The sequence below is a fragment of the Crocodylus siamensis genome, chromosome 2 (assembly GCF_052110815.1).
Source record: "Crocodylus siamensis isolate JL-2025a chromosome 2, ASM5211081v1, whole genome shotgun sequence".
NCBI lineage: Eukaryota > Metazoa > Chordata > Crocodylia > Crocodylidae > Crocodylus > Crocodylus siamensis.
This window is the reverse complement of record NC_143396.1, coordinates 24,063,355-24,079,235: the sequence shown is the minus strand read 5'-3', so window position 1 is coordinate 24,079,235 and position 15,881 is coordinate 24,063,355. Positions and strand designations below refer to the sequence as shown.

Sequence of the window (15,881 nt, the reverse complement as noted above, 5' to 3'; positions counted from 1 at the left end):
AGTAAAGGGGAGTAGTGTGGGGGGAATGGGCACAGGTCATATGTTGCCAGCCCATTTTAAATCATACCTGAATTTACACCCTTGCAACACTCTGTATATCATAGGTTCCTACAAAGACAGGAGTGGAAGGGACCTTAGGAGGTCCTCTATTTTAACCCCCTGCTCAAGACAAGATCGTCCTTGTCTAAACCATCCTGGCCAAGTGCTTATATAACGTGCCCATAAACATTTCTAAGGATGGAGATTACGCAACCCCTATAAATAATCTGTTTCTATGCTTTACCACCCTTTAGTAAGAATGCTCTTTCTAATACCCAGGATAAATTCCCCTAGTTACAATTTAAGGCAGTTGCCACTTGTCCTGCGCCTCACTGCCACTTGTAACCACCCTTCATATATTTGTTTAGCACTAAGTACTATCGTTTCTTCTTCATCATTTCCTGGGTGAAACTTTTTAAATGGGAAAAGAATAAAAATACAAATATTGAAAAATAAACAGGGCAGACCTAAAAACACAGGTAGATGACTGTGAGAGAAGTTTTCCTACCATTTATGAGAAGTAAACCATTTTCATGTGCTTGTTTACAAAAGGGAATGTTTTTTCTCTGGAGTAGGACTCTAGTGGTACCAACCTTGTGATCACCTTTGTACAACAGTAAATTTCTTTAAGAGTGAGTAATAGTTTACAAACATGGATAAACTGAATATTAACTTACTGAAAACTTCAATTAACATTCATAAACATCAATTTTATGCAGTAGTAGACCTCCTGTTAGGGAAAGGCACAAACATAGCACTTCCCTTGTCTTATATTAGAGCATTTACTATGTGATGTTTCTGCAGCTACTGCCGTCGCTAGACCCCTAGGTATTCTTCAGCCAGGGAATCTGGCTTTTGCTCACTTGCATGATTATTTTTGACAATATGCATTTTCAGTTAAACAAAATATGATAGGTTTGTCCCCCATGGCTACCTTGAGATGGTTGTCATTTTCCAGGATGGGTTGGAGGTCATTAATGATGTGGTTGAGGCATTCAGGCTGTGGGCTGTAGGTGACAGCCAAAGGGATTCTGTTGTCCTTGTCTTGGGATTGCTATTGTAGCAGGTCACACCGGGGATAAATCTATCCTGGCTTGCAGGCAGCCCCACAACCTCGAACAGCGTCTCTAGCAACAGACTATATAACTTTTCACTGAAACATCAGAACTTGCTTCAGACCCAGATACCAGCTGTGCTGCCTCATCAACAGAGACAACACCACTACACCAAGTAACATGTTTTATAACCTCCAAGTTTCATTTACCTCCACCTTTACCAACATCATATATGCTATCACTTACTTATAGTACCCTCTGCTGGCTAAATTGGACAATCCCTACATGTAAGAATGAATGAACGCTGCTCTGAAATCAATACCAGAAAGACAGACAAGCCCATGATGGAACACTTTAACCTACCTGGGTGTTCCATCTCTGACCTCAGAATGGCTCTCTTTAGACAAATTTAAAAACAAATTTGTATGGGAAACAGTAGCACAGGTGATTGTCCATAGATTGGATTGTGTTAAGTATGGTCTAAACAAGAACTACAGATTCTTATTGCATTACTTGGTTTAGCTTTTATAAGCCCTATGTACCACAAGAGAAGGTTGAGAGGCGACCTGGTGGCTGCCTATAAGTTCGTCAGGGGGGCACAGAAGGGAATTGGTGAGTATTTATTCACCAAGGCGCCCCCGGGGGTTACAAGAAATAATGGCCACAAGCTAGAAGAGAGCAGATTTAGATTGGATATTAGGAGGAACTTCTTCACAGTTCGAGTGGCCAAGGTCTGGAACGGGCTCCCAAGGGAGGTGGTGCTCTCCCCTACCCTGGGGGTATTCAAGAGAAGGTTGGATGTGTATCTAGCTGGGGTAATGTAGGCCCAGCACTCTTTCCTGCTTATGCAGGGGGTCGGACTCGATGATCTATTGAGGTCCCTTCCGACCCTAGCATCTATGAATCTATGAATGGATTAACTGCTTTGTTTTTCTCTCTCCTCCTGGAGCTGCCCTATGGGCCAGGTTTGGGCCTACAGGACAACTGGGTCTAGTGCTAGGTCTGGACTTATGGGACGGCAAATTCCATGAAATTCATGCAGCCAAGCTGTAAGGCATATGTGCCCACCTCCGCTTGATGATCCGTTGTTGCTCCGCCTTCGCATGGGCAGCTGGTCTTGTGCACCAAGTAGTCTGGTGTAGGCCCTGGAGGGTCCCTCGATCACCTTCAGAGTGGCCCTCAAACTTGCCTGCCATGACTTCAGATGGATCCTTTGAGGGCGCCTCCAGAGTCACCAGACCGCTTGGTGGATGTCTGTGGGGCTCCAACCTCCCCTACATCCTGGCGGTACACCATCCTTCTAGAATGGCCTTGGGATCTCTTTGTGGCTGACCCTTGGACAATAATCTCCTCAGCATCTATGTCACCTTCGTCACGGAAGAATGTCTGAGGTTCCACCTGGGTCTGGGAGGTTCGAGGAGTCCCGTCTTCCGACACCTTCTCTCATTGCTCCAGACATTCCAGGTGGATGCTGCTGACTGCCGCTGCGTTCACAACACACCTGCGATCCTCTGTCAGGGTCCCTAGTCTCCTGGAACCCCGTGGAAAGCGCCAGGTAAACCTGCGCTGGGCGGGGAAAGAAAACGGAACAAGAAGGAAAGAAAACTAAAGAGACTACGCTGACAACACAGAACAAACCCTGGTGTGGGGACCCCTAAGCCAAGAGAAAAGAAGACCAAGAGTGAAAAAAAAACAATGAGAGGGAAACACAATAGGGGAAAGAAGGAAAAGAGGACCGGGGGGAGCCCTAGTGCCATAGGCTCACCAACTCCATTTCCCCAGTGCCTTAAGCAGGCACGTCCCCTGAGCTGGGACCCACACTCCTGCCCCAGTTGGGATTTCCTTCATCTCCTGCTGGAGCCCTCTTTAACTTGGCATCTCCGCTCCATCCGTCATTGTTGTGCTTGGTGGCTCCAGCTGCCACCGCTGCCAATCTCTTGGCCGACCCCTCCAGATCGCTCCTGAGCTGGTCGCTCCCAGTGGTGATTGCTGCAGCTTTTGCTGCTGCAGCTGCCTGTCTCCACACTGGCTCTTCTGTTCTTGGCTGGTGCTGCTTCTCTCTGGTGTGGGGAGGGCTTGCAGTCTCTGCTGCTGCAGCTGATCCTCCCCACGCCAGGTCTTCAGCTCCCTGCTGGTACCGGGAGCCTCTGCCGCAGTGGCTCCCCACTGCACTTTTTGTTTTTGGCATGCCCGTTCCCGCGCTTTCAGGGCTGGCTTTTATCTCCACTGGGTAGCGTCTCCTGATGACGTCACCCAGGCTCAGCTGCAGATGAGCACAGCTGATGAACCACGTGGGTGACTCTCTCCGGTGTGCTTCTTCACTTCCTCGAAGTCCTGCAAGAGGTGAATTTTTTCCTTTCCCATTTGTCTGAGGTCTGCTCAGACCCACTTGCCTGATCTTACATCCCTGAGACAGCATAGATTCACAGATGCTAGGGTCAGAAGGGACCTCATCAGATGATCGAGTCCAACTCCCTGCCCTGGGCAGGAAAGAGCACTGAGGTCAGATGACCCCAGCCAGATGCCTATCCGGCTTTCTCTTAAAGACCCCCAAGGTAGGGAGAGAACCACCTCCCTTGGAAGCCCATTCCAGATTCTGGCCACCCTTACCATGAACAGGTTCTTCCTTATGTCCAGCCTAAATCTGCTCTCCATCAGTTTGTGACTGTTGTTCCTTGTTACCCCAGGAGGTGCCCTGGGGAAAAAGCATCTCCAATTCCTTACTGCCTTCCTCCCCCCATTAATTTGTAGGTTGCCATGAGTTCACCTTTTGGCCTTCTCTTTCGGATGCTGAAGAGATGCAGGTCCCCTAGTCGCTCCTCATAGGGCTTGGCCTGCAAACCATTCAAGTGGCCTTTCTCTGGACCCTCTATAGGTTATCCACATTCTTCTTAAAGTATGGTGCCCAAAACTGGACAAGAAGTACTGACCTAGAGCAAACATAGAAACAAAGCTATACAAATTTCAGAGAGTATAATTTGGGTAGCCCTCATTCTAATTTTTAAAATACAAGATTTGCAAGCATATAAGTGCACCATATATGTCAGCTGCTTAACAAATTCTGCTTTCAGAATAGGAGCAACTTAATCTGCCTGCACTCTGTGCTTGTGTGTAACAATCCTGAGTGAAGCTTGCTGATACCTAAGGAAGTAGGTGCATGCTAAGGTAGAGCTGGTTGAAAAACTTAAATTATTTTTCACAAGGAATTGCTTTTAATGGACACAGAGAATACTAGGCCTAGTAGGGGATTTAGTGCAGGGAGAGAGAAAAGCAAGGAGTCATTCCCTAAACCTTTTGTATGTTAAATAGCTGAAATGTGAATGATTTCTCACTGTCCATTTTCAACCTGTGATGTGGCAACAAACTTAAAAGAATTTCTCTAGCCATGGGAGCCGTCATTTTAAAAACCTTGGTGGTTGAACAAACTGTCATCTTAATTTCAATGTGGGAAGGGAGGAGGATAAAATCAAGAATATTATAACTTGTTTACAGTAGGTGTATCTTTTTGTTTTCTTTTTGTGCAGCACCTAGCACATTGAAGTCCTGATCCAGGACTGGGACTTCCTGGCGCTGCGGCAGTACAAATACTGCTATTGTTACCATGAAATTCTAATATAGGAGATTCTCTAACAATTATCATATATTTTCAGCTTCTCTAAAGAAATGGATGGGAGATTATTTTTTCTCCAAAATTTGAAACTCTGGGTCTCCAGCAGTCAAGCAATATCTGATTGTCTTCATTCTGGAGTTAATGAGCCCAGCTCATGCTTCTGCTTAATACCTTTATAAATTGTGAAATGAGAATTTGGTCCTTTGTATTGGATTTCAGGTCAGTACTGCCTCTCCTTTATTTATTCACAACATATGTGACATAGTGGCAGGGTACAGGTTGGTATTAGAAGACTTTTTGAGCCCTGATTATCCTTTCTGATTTTAGAATATCATAATTCAAGAGATGGTTGCTTAATGCACTTAAAAATTATTAGAAAAAAAATCTACCTATTTGCAGGTGATACCAAACTGGGATTATGGTCCCCTGCCCTGGCAGCAGGGAGCTCCAAGCGTTTGCAAATTTTGTGGAATACAGGATTAGAATTCAAAATGATCTCGACAAATTGGAGAAATGGGTTGAAATAAATAGGATGAAATTCAATAAGGACAAGTGCGAAGTGAATAATCAACTGCATAAATACAAAATCGGGAATAAGTGGTTAGGAAGCAGTTCTGCAGAGAAGGACCTGGGATTTAAAGTAGATCCCAGACTGAACATAGGTCATAATGGCATATTGTAACAAAAGCCAACACCAGACTGGGATGTATAAGCAGAAGTGGTATATGAGAGACATGAAGGCATCCTTCCAATTGCTTCTGCTAGATTAGATGTACAGCCTTGGGTGCCATATTTCAGGAAGAGCATACTGTGAGTTAAATCATAAGTTTTGACTAGCACAAAGTATGTTGTTTTCCAGTAAAAAGGCCCTTTTTAATGCATTCCTTCAAAATATCCATATGTGTTTGGGATTTTTCTTTCAATATTTGTAATGCCAGTTCACATAATTTTTGTGGGATAAATGTTCAATGAAGGTTAAGTGTTCCAAGAAATACCCCGTCTCAATCACTGTTGCCTAAAGAGGTATCAATAGTTTGGAAAGTTGAAGTAGCATTGGCAATTAAATAAAAGCTTGTTTTAAGGAATAAAAATGAAAAACCTCACAGACAGAGAGGAAAAACTGAGAGAGAGAAATTTAATTTTGGATCAAATGGAAGAAAATAACCCGGCACTGTTCAATACAAATAATTTCCTGAGGGACAGGGGAGGGCTCAGTTCATGTTATACAAACCAAGCCACCTAGAATGAGTTCTAGTATAAAAATTTAACTTGAGAAAATAAAAATTTAACTTGAGAAAATAACAATAGAAAAAATAAAGGAAAATACCAAAAAGCAAGTGATGCTGCAAGCTAGTTCAGAAATTGCTTGAACAAATAAAATAGGAATGCAACATATACTGTGCAAAAGTCGTGAGAGACAAAATAATTTTAACCATTGGTTTAAAGATGTTTTCTTTCATGGATGTGCAGCACCAAGCACAAGGGTCATAACCCCTTTGGAAGCTACTATGGGCACATCTACATATGCATTTACTCTGGCTCAGATTTACTTTGGTGTAAAATAACATGGAATAAGGGGTTTTGGGCAGGTTTTTCATACATGCAGGGATTAGGGAGAAAATTTGCACCCAGGTCCATGCAGCCCTGAAATGGGGCCCCTGCTGCTACTGTGGGGAGCTCCAGGCTACTGTGGGGAGCTCCACGGGGACATGGGTGCTAGCCCAAGGGCTGGCAGGGAGTACCGGGCCAGGAGGCAGCTGTCTTCTGGCCCTGGGGGGCTGCCTGCTGGTAGGGCGGAGACAATGTTCCCCTGCCCTGGCAGCAGGGAGCTCCTGGCCCTAGCTCCCCCAATCAGGAGCATGGGGTTTGAAAAGAGCTGCAGGGGAGGGGCAAAGGATTGGGACTTACTCCACCCCTGCAGCTCTTTCCAAGCCCTGTGCCTCAATCGTGCAACTGGGGCATGGGCTGGGACCTGCCCCTGACCAGGACAGTTCCTGGCCAGCCCCAGGCTGCGAGGGGAAGTCTGCGTGTGCAGCCTGGACCTGGCTGGGGACTGCCTGATACAGGACAGTCCCTAGCCACCTCCAGGTTGCATGTGTTTCCTTGCATAGCCTGGGGCTGGCTGGGAACTGTCCCAGTGAGGTGCAGGTCCCAGCCAGATCCAGGCTGGGCAAGGAACTGTCCTCAAGCAGAGAGCTCCCAGCCCCTGCTCCACAATCACAATTGCGATTACAGAGTGGCTGCTGGGAAGCTTGTTTCCAGCCCTCACTCCGCAATTGGAGGGTCGGGGGCTGGAAGCTCCCGGCTGCTGGGGCAGGGGAACATTTTCCCCACCTCACCTGGGCACACCACAGGGAAGGGGCTGTGAGTGCAGAACTGAGTGGGGAACAAGGTCCCCAGCCTGTTCTCCCCCCAACTCTGTAAATGTGGAGCTGGAGGTTGGAGGGGGGGCAGGCTCCCTTGCTGCCGCCAGTGGGGAGCTCTCAGTGCTGGCTTTGTGACCCCTGGGTCAGTGGTAGGAGATCCTTCTCTCCCAGCCTGAGCTCTGCAACCACAGGAGGGCTGGTGCTGGGAGACTCTTATCTCCCAGCCTGAGCTCCACTGTTGGGGGGCTAGGGCTGGAAGCCCCTTGTCTCCCGGCCTGAGCATGGCAGTTGAGGTGCTTGGGCTGGGAGATCCTTATTTCCCAGCCTGAGCCCCATAACCACAGCACTCAGGCTGGGAGATAAGGGTCCCCCAGTACCAGCCCCATGGTCATGGAGCTAGTTCTGAGAGATAAGGGTCTCCCAGCCCTCTGCTCCCTGACCTGGCGTCTGCATGAGCTCTATGGTGCTGCTACAAATCCTGTGTAAATTTGCTACTTGCATTTGTAGGTAGCAAGTTTACTCAGGATTAGGGAGATTTACTGTGAAGGAAGCATGTTCGTGTGGAGAAGCACGTGCTTACCTTGTAGTAAACTATGCTAATGCGAAGTTTACTGTCTCATGTAGATGCACCCTAAGATCAATAATTGCTGCTAGTTCTGCTTTGCTGTTAGTGACAAAATGAATATTGAGATTCAGCAGTGGTGGTGTTAATTGACTATGGACTGGTTTCACAACCCACCGATGGCATAGTCTCGTACTTCTGTTTGACTGCATTAGGCCAAAATGCTTGTTTTTCTGTGGAGTGCTAATGCTTCACTGTCATTTTAAGCATATTCTAAACAATGAATTTCAAATCTGGAATGGCAATTACACAGCACTTTTTCCTAATTAAAAGATAATATCTAGTTAATACCCAGTGATTATCTTTTAAATGCACCTGATGTTATGTGGGCTATATTCAAAACAAAGTATTGCAAAGTGTGCATTGATTACACTGCCTAATTAATATAAGCTGACAATTGTAAATGGTAATATCTGTTTCGGGAAAAACACAGATGTCCTTTCACCACTTCTGAAAAATTGTGAAATAATTTATCAGTAAGAAAACAGATTAGGAATCAACTTTTAGTTCTTTATAGATAAAATCTTAGCTGTGTTTCTTGGGAATCAATTTAGGAAAGCACTCAGAGGGAGTTAAACACATGCTTCAAACCTTTCCCTCTAGTTACATTTTTGTTTTAAAAATCCAAAATCTAGAATTAAGGGGCATGTGTAGATGAAACAGGGGCCCTAAATTGAAGCAGTAGGTTTTAAAAAACACTGCTTCAATTTAGGGCTGACTTAAACCCGCTGTGCTGTGCACACACCTTACCTGCAAGCTGCCGGTGGGCAGAGTGGTCCCTGGGCTGCGGGTGGGGCTGGTGCTTCCCTCCGTGGCAGCAGTGGCACCCCCCAGGCAGCACCTGCCCACTGGCACCCAGCTTGGGCAGTCCTGGGGGGCACTGCAGCCACAGAGGGGAAACACCGGGCCCCTGCACAGCTCAGGAAGGCAGGCTCCAGGGTTGGGTGGGGTGGGGGGCAGAAAGATCACCCTTGCTGCATTTCTTGGGTGAGCTGCTTTCCCAGGCAGCTGCCAGGCTGCCTGCAGGGCTTCCCGCAAAGCCATGGAGCTGCATGGAGCCCGGTACTTTGCTCCGCGGCTGTAGGGGCAACAAACTAAAACTCCTCAAAGGAGTTTTTGTTTCCTGCACCCCAAGTCATTTTAAGGTGCATTACGCTGCTGAATGTCCTACAGTGGCTGGAATTAATATGCAATGTGCCACTGAGGTGTGCAGACACCAACAACATTAAAGCAGTGTAAAGGCATTTAGCTCTCTTTAAAGTGTCATGCACACATGCCTCTAGTTTTGTCTACATGTGGCCAAGGTTACTCCATGTTTAACCAAAAAATGGGAGTCATTTTTGCTTGGCTTTAAACAGTGTGATCTAAACATAACATCATTGTGCTAATGCATAGGACCTAGAAGGGAACATAACTTGTCTATTTTCACTATAAAAAGCCACTAGATAAAGTATAAAAATAGGAAAAAGCATAAATGACATCTGTTAGTAATGCAGGTCGGGACATGCATTTTAATTTGGTTCTTGTATTTCTTTTTAAAGTAAGTAATATTATTATTTTAACACTGTGAAACAGAAATCCAAATTGACTAATCATTAATCCATTGAAGTGTTGCCACATACTAATCAAGATTCAAGGACTGATACAGTTTGGAAGTCAGTAAATTAGTGAAAATCACCACTTATGCCACATGTATTTGAAACTCCCCAAATAAATAACCCTTATCCTTTTGTTGACTAATATTAAATTATACATTTATCTCATTTTAATCTGCATCACGATTTACTGTGGCGTCTTGTACATAAGAATCTGTTCTAAAGAATAAAGATGAGAAGCTTCACTTATGGAGATGAAAGTGTGAATGGCTGAGAGATTTAATTTCAGATCTAGTCTCTTTTGCAGATCTAAACTATTTCAATTCCTAACACTCTCTTAACATATCTTAGTTTGCCCTGTTGTGCCCGCTTGCAATTGCATAAATTTCCTTGGAATCTTAGGACAAAATTCATATCTCAGTCATCTGCTCATGCCAAGCCCATTTAGGCCCAGGGCCTATTTAGGACAAGAATATGTCTCTAAAACTTGCAGGTCCTAGAGCTTCCTTTCTTAGCTGTACTGCATCCTAAAATCATACCCTCGAGGGCTAGGCTATAGACCTCTTTGAAGTCTGTAGAGTTGCAGAAGTGGAAATGGAATCTGAATTTTTGGTGAAGTTTGGGTACACCTCTGCTGACACTTTAAAACACTGCTTCAAATGTATATAAATCCCAATAGGGAAACAAAAGAGACAGATACACACACTACATGCTCCATTGCCTGCTACTTCCATTGCAAAACAGTGTCTATTTGAAAAACTGCTTGGTCTTCATTATATGGATAATTAACCTCCTCCTGTGTCTTGTTAGATTCTGAAAAGCAAATCTGAATGAAGAATGATTGATCCACTCTGTGAAAAAGAATGCATCAGATATTGGGAAGGTTTAGAAACGGTGGGGCAGTGCATTATTAACAAATCAGAGTATAGTTTGTTAAATGTAGTTGCTGAGACCTACAGGGCTGTAGTCCTTGACTACGTATTTTGTAAAGAATATGGAAGCATCTGTTTTAGGTAGCACAAGCAAACAACCCCTCCTCCCCCAAAAAGCATTAAACAGAGTTTGGTAAAGAGGGATTAAACTTTGATAGAATCAGTTTAGGATGATTTATATGAGAAGAAAGTTATTGTAGACTTGTTAAGTGAGGTAGGTCTTGGTAAACTCTTAACAGAATGTATGGAGATTTAATAGGTGAGTAGTTAAAGGACAGTACAGTGAACTGCAAGTATACCTGGCTGATATGTTGCGCTCTTTACTTTTGTATGTTTATAAAAAAGAAGTCAGATAAAGATGAATGAAAACTGCATACAGAATATTCATGTGCAACCTAGAGAAAATGTTCGAAGGCAAAAGTGGCATCCATGCACCAAATCTCATTGACTTTCAGAGTCCTAACTGCCACTTACAACTATTGAAATAATTGTGTAAAAACTAGCAGTATTTCATACACAATCTTGATCAGATTGATGCTCATTTATATAGATATTCATAAAGTCAAATAAGTACTAGAATGTACAATGAAGCAAGGGTGTAAAGAAGAAAACAAATTACAGGAGGAGGAACAAAACTTCATAGCCCTTTGGCCTTTGCATTTGTTTGATGTTAGTAAAAAGATACATATTTTATTAATAAGTAAGCCAGGTTCTTTTCCCATTTTACATTGAATAGTTCCTTTCTACATGAGTAGTCATACTGGTTTCAATGGGGTTTTGCACAAGGTATGATGTAAGTAAATATAAGAATGTAATCTGGTGCTATGTAATGTTTTTCCTACTTCTGCTTTCATAGCCTTTTAAAATATTTTTTCCTTTTCCTCATAAATAGGATCATGCCAGTTCCCAATTTGTAAAGGACCCTGTTACTCCAGTCTAGACAATCATATTCGATTGGATTTTTATCTATTTAAATATCTTGATTCTGTGAGGTGCTGACTCTGATTCCTATGCATTGCAAAGGGAATTCATGCCCCCAATATCAGATAAAAGTGCTTCATATCTTGCAGAATCCACCCAAAGATTACTCTATCCAGATGTAGCAGACTCTCACTAGAGCTATGTTGTCAATTAACACCTGACAGTTAAACCAGGGTAATGTTTATGGAAGTTTGGGGGCACAGCATGCTTTGCACAAAATATTTTTAGTTGAACTGGACCATGGGATAGATTATGACTTAAATTATACTTAATCTGGATATCCATGAGAAACTGGAAGTAATTTTTCAATGTGCATGCATGCTAAGCTTCAAGTCAGGGCTGTTTACATAGTGAGTCACTCAATATTTCTTCTGGTCCTTTGGTACACTATACCTGCCTCATGTTCAGAAGGGTAAGAAGCCATTCTGACTTTTTTGAGCCATAATTAAGATGTACTTGTACTCTGTGAGTGAGTTCAGGAAAAAAAACAAACTAGTGTTTCTTCACTTTGTCTAGATCCCTGACCCTTTGAGTTTTCATGTAAATCATTTACAGTTTACAAGGCATATTTCTCCTCCTGTCTGGATGGTATGAGTTCATGGTGGAAACTGATAGTAGCTCTGTACTGTTGCTTTATTTGTGTGTTTGCACTGAAGAAGTGGGCACTGTAACTTGGAGGGAGCAATTGGAGTCGCAGCCCTGGGCACTGCCTTTGTGCAGGGGTGCAAAAATAGTTGCCCGTGCTGCAGCAGGCAGCACTGCTCCATGTATCATGGATCCTCCTGGTGTGGAGTTCTGTAGAACCCAGTAGGAAAAATATCATCCAGCCCAAATAGATATTTATGTGGAGCCAAGACAAAAGCAGTAGGGATTGTGGTTCAGTGAGATGGGCAATGCCTTGGAAGGAGAGGGTCCTTGGGTTCTGGCACCTGCTCCCAAAGGGGCAGGAGCTATTCCACTGTTGTCTCTTCCTTTTATCCAATTAAATGGCTATTAAATGCAAAATCCAGAAACATCATTGGAGGAGAGAAGCAGGGTCTAGGTACAGGCTCCCTCCTTTTTGGGGCAGTGCACATCTCATTGAGCCTTACTCCATCTGGCTGCTCTCCGCTTCCTCCAGTATCATATAGTCAACCATCATGCCTTTCCTCTGATTTATTTAGTCTACAAGATGCCAATCTTACCCAGCCTTTTTCCTGTAACTATAATTTTTTGGATTTACATAGAGTTTACACATCATCCAGGTGTAATATGTTCACTACAGAGGGTCAATAGATGGAGCAGGTCCTTTGGAATATGGTCAGAAGGTCCTGGTGAGTTTCACAGGAAGGAATAGGATCTAAAAATCTGTCTAAGGGGCCCCCAAATCCATTTATACCAATGAAGTGCTACATAACCTGCAAGGAGGGAGCTGGATTTGGTGCTTAGCCTGAGAATGATCTACTCTTCACTCAACTCCACTGTCCTTCCTTCCTTTAAATCTGCAGTGGAACCCTGATTCTACTTGCGTAGATTTTTGTATTTGTATTATGAACATGATCTAAATGTGGTGACTGCTGTCTTGGCCAGCAGGGGTCTGAATCAAGAGAATGCAGAGCCAACAGTTTCTCCTTAACTTGAGATAAGCTTTTTTAACAGCAACAGGTTTGCATTCTCTGTGAATTGGACACCAAGTGGGACATATATACTAAACAGTGGGTTAAACAATATTGGAATCAATAACAGTCTTTCCTTTAACTTCAGTAAACATTTGGATTAGGTCCTAAATAAGTAGTAGAGAATTTGAAAGGAATATAGTCCCAAAGTATATTATGCTATGTTAGTATTCTATGTCCTTTCTCCTAGTGTGTTGTACTGATTCAGCAGTAGAAATTTATAATGAATAAAACTGAACTGATTGATTTGCTTGTTTTTATTAAATGTTTTGAATGTACAGTGTAGGTTTCTATAAGTGACTGTATATCTGGCTTGTAGATATACATTATTGAATAATACTGCATAGCAACTAAGAATGCAATTTTTTGTAGCAAGTGATAGAATCATAACGTCATAAAAAATTATGGTTGGAAGGGACCTCAGGAGGTCATCTAGTCCAACTCTCTGCTCAAAGCAGGACCATCCCCAACTAGATCATCCCAGCCAATGCTTGGTCTATCTGGGTCTTGAAAACCTCATCTGGACTGAAATATTTAATCAGGATTGACTCCAATCTGAGAATCAGTGAGGGCAGCTGTGCAGCAGAATGAAGGGCACGAGTTTGGAGAATAATGTCAGAAGGCAGAAGGGAAGACAAAAAGAATTGGAAGACAGAATGGGAAAGAATGAATGGGAAATACTGGCCAAATTTACCATTTTGTGGATTAAAGAGGGAGGCTGTGCATTTCTGCCCCGATGCCAGGGGGTGCTATCTGCAGCTCCATTCCTCCCCTACACCGCAGCCCAAACCTCACTGATGGCATCTAGGTGTTCTTATCATCACCAGCCCCACACTGGGTTCCAGAATCCTTCTATCAGGACCCCTCCAAGATCCCCCCATTCAGGCGACCTACCCCGCCTTCATTTGGCTATCTAGCTCCCTGTAACTATTTTCCCCTCTTGGGTGTGGTCTCCCTGGGACGTTTGGCGACCAGCCCTGGCCCACCTCCAGGCCGTTTGGGTCCCCAGGCCCTTGGCTCTTGGGCATCCGTCGTGGTGGGCCCCTGGACCTTTTGACCATCCTGGTCCTGGCCCCAGCATGGGCTAGTCGAGGGTACTCTCTTGATCAGGTCCGAGTCTCTAGCCCCTCACTCTCTCCAGGGGTTTGCCCTCTGGGCCCTACACACAACAGGGTTACCCACCCGATCATGGGGGATAGGGGTTAAGGCACCCCGACCCACCTTGATAACTGGCCTGGCATTTCCTGGGGGTTCCCGTACCCCACCAGGCCACCCACTCCTGACAAGGTGCAGTTTTAGGTCATACACAGGACCAGGAGCCTCCTTACCCTCCCCTACAGCTCCTCCCTTACCTCCAGATGATATCAGCAGCCCTCTGGCCAGGCAATGTTGTTGCCTAGCCTCTAGCAGCTGAACTGTGCTGTTTATATGGGCAGCCCCTGATCCCAAAATGCCTGCCTTAATCAGGCACCTGGCAGCTGCCAGCTCCAGGGCCTTAAAGTGGCAGGCACACACAGTGCCCTGGCACAGTAACTTTGACTTTAACTATGGAACGGTAGTAGCTGCTCCATAAAAATTATAATGCAGTCACAAGATGAGACATGTGGGACCTCTATGTGAGCTTGAGTTGTAAAGCAGAAATCACATTTTCTTAAAGTTGTAGATCATAGGGGCTGTAGGCTTTCTTAGTTACTGTTCCAGGATCTATGAGGAAAAGCTCATTGAACATTGTGTAAAAATTAAATGGACAGGAAAAAAGTTATTGACTAACAAGATTAAAAAGGTTTATAAGAAGTAAAAAGTTGAGAAGCAGAAAAGACGAAAAAGAAGATAACACATGTGAGAGATGGTATGCTACGTCAAGCAATGAAATAGACTTGTTCTTTCAAAATGTGCTATGCTTAGTCTATATTGTTTCAGGCTGATGAATCCTGTACTCTGTCATTTTTCCCAGTTCTTTGGCTATTCTATTCCTTTTTTGTTGTTGACACCAAAAGAAACCTGCTCTAGAGAATGGTACTGATAAATGAATAGAAGCCAAGACATCCATCTTAGTTATAATTATGACCTTGTGACTTTAAAGGACTATTTAAGGGATTTCTTACACAGAAACCCCTAGAAACTGCTCATTCATAATAAAAGCATCTCCAAATGAAACTGGCAGCAAACCTTTCTCACCACAAGGTCAGTGAAGGATGAATCATTTAATACTGGCTAACTGTGGGAAATTGAATTCTTCAGGCTAGATATTGTTGTCATCTTTACCATATATATCCTCAAACCTGGCATCAATAGATTGCTTAATCCTCTTTGTCTAATGCTGTTAGAATTATATTTTTGATTTGAAAGAATTGGAGTAAAGGCAAAAAAGTGCATGTACTTAAGAAATGTTTTAAGCCTCTTATACCTAACTTGCCTTGGTCCCTTTAGCTTAGTCACAGGTTGATGGCTGCACTATGGAAACCATTTGGGCCCAGAAAGAACTGGTTCCTGCCTGAGGTTCCACAAAGTGTTGTCACAAGAATATGTGGCATCACAGATGCATTAAATAGGTGTAATATGGTATCTGGCCCTGTGATTTCCAATTTCTGACCAGGGTCCTGTAGATGCTGAAATTGAGGCTTGAGTTTAGCTCTAAATTAATATACACAGAGTGAATCTACACATGCAATTAGCATGTAGCAATAAACTGTGGCACAGTTTGAACCAAAATTTATTGCTTCCAGGCACCGCATTTACGTGTGCGCCCAGGACTGCAGCGCATTGAGTCGAGGCAGAGCAACCTCATGCTGCAGCCTTATGAGATGGCATGTTGAGTTGGGGCAGGGTACCCTTGTACCCCAGCAAGCCCCAGTCACTGTCTACGCATGCATTTCAGCATACTAAAACACTCCACAATAGGATAGTACTTGTCCTGGACAGTAGTGTCCTAAAGTGGAGTTAATTAATTTCTTGTGCTCCAATAGGTGAGCACATGTAGATGTTGATACTTCTAACATCTACATGTTAGAAGTCGCAACCAATTG

General features: G+C 43.9%; 1 protein-coding gene across 6 annotated transcripts in view; it reads left to right on the top strand.

The window, feature by feature from the left end:
* Positions 1–15,881, top strand: part of SORCS2 (sortilin related VPS10 domain containing receptor 2) — a 983,379-nt gene that overhangs the window by 441,097 nt on the left and 526,401 nt on the right. The gene's annotated exons all lie outside the window — the stretch shown is intronic.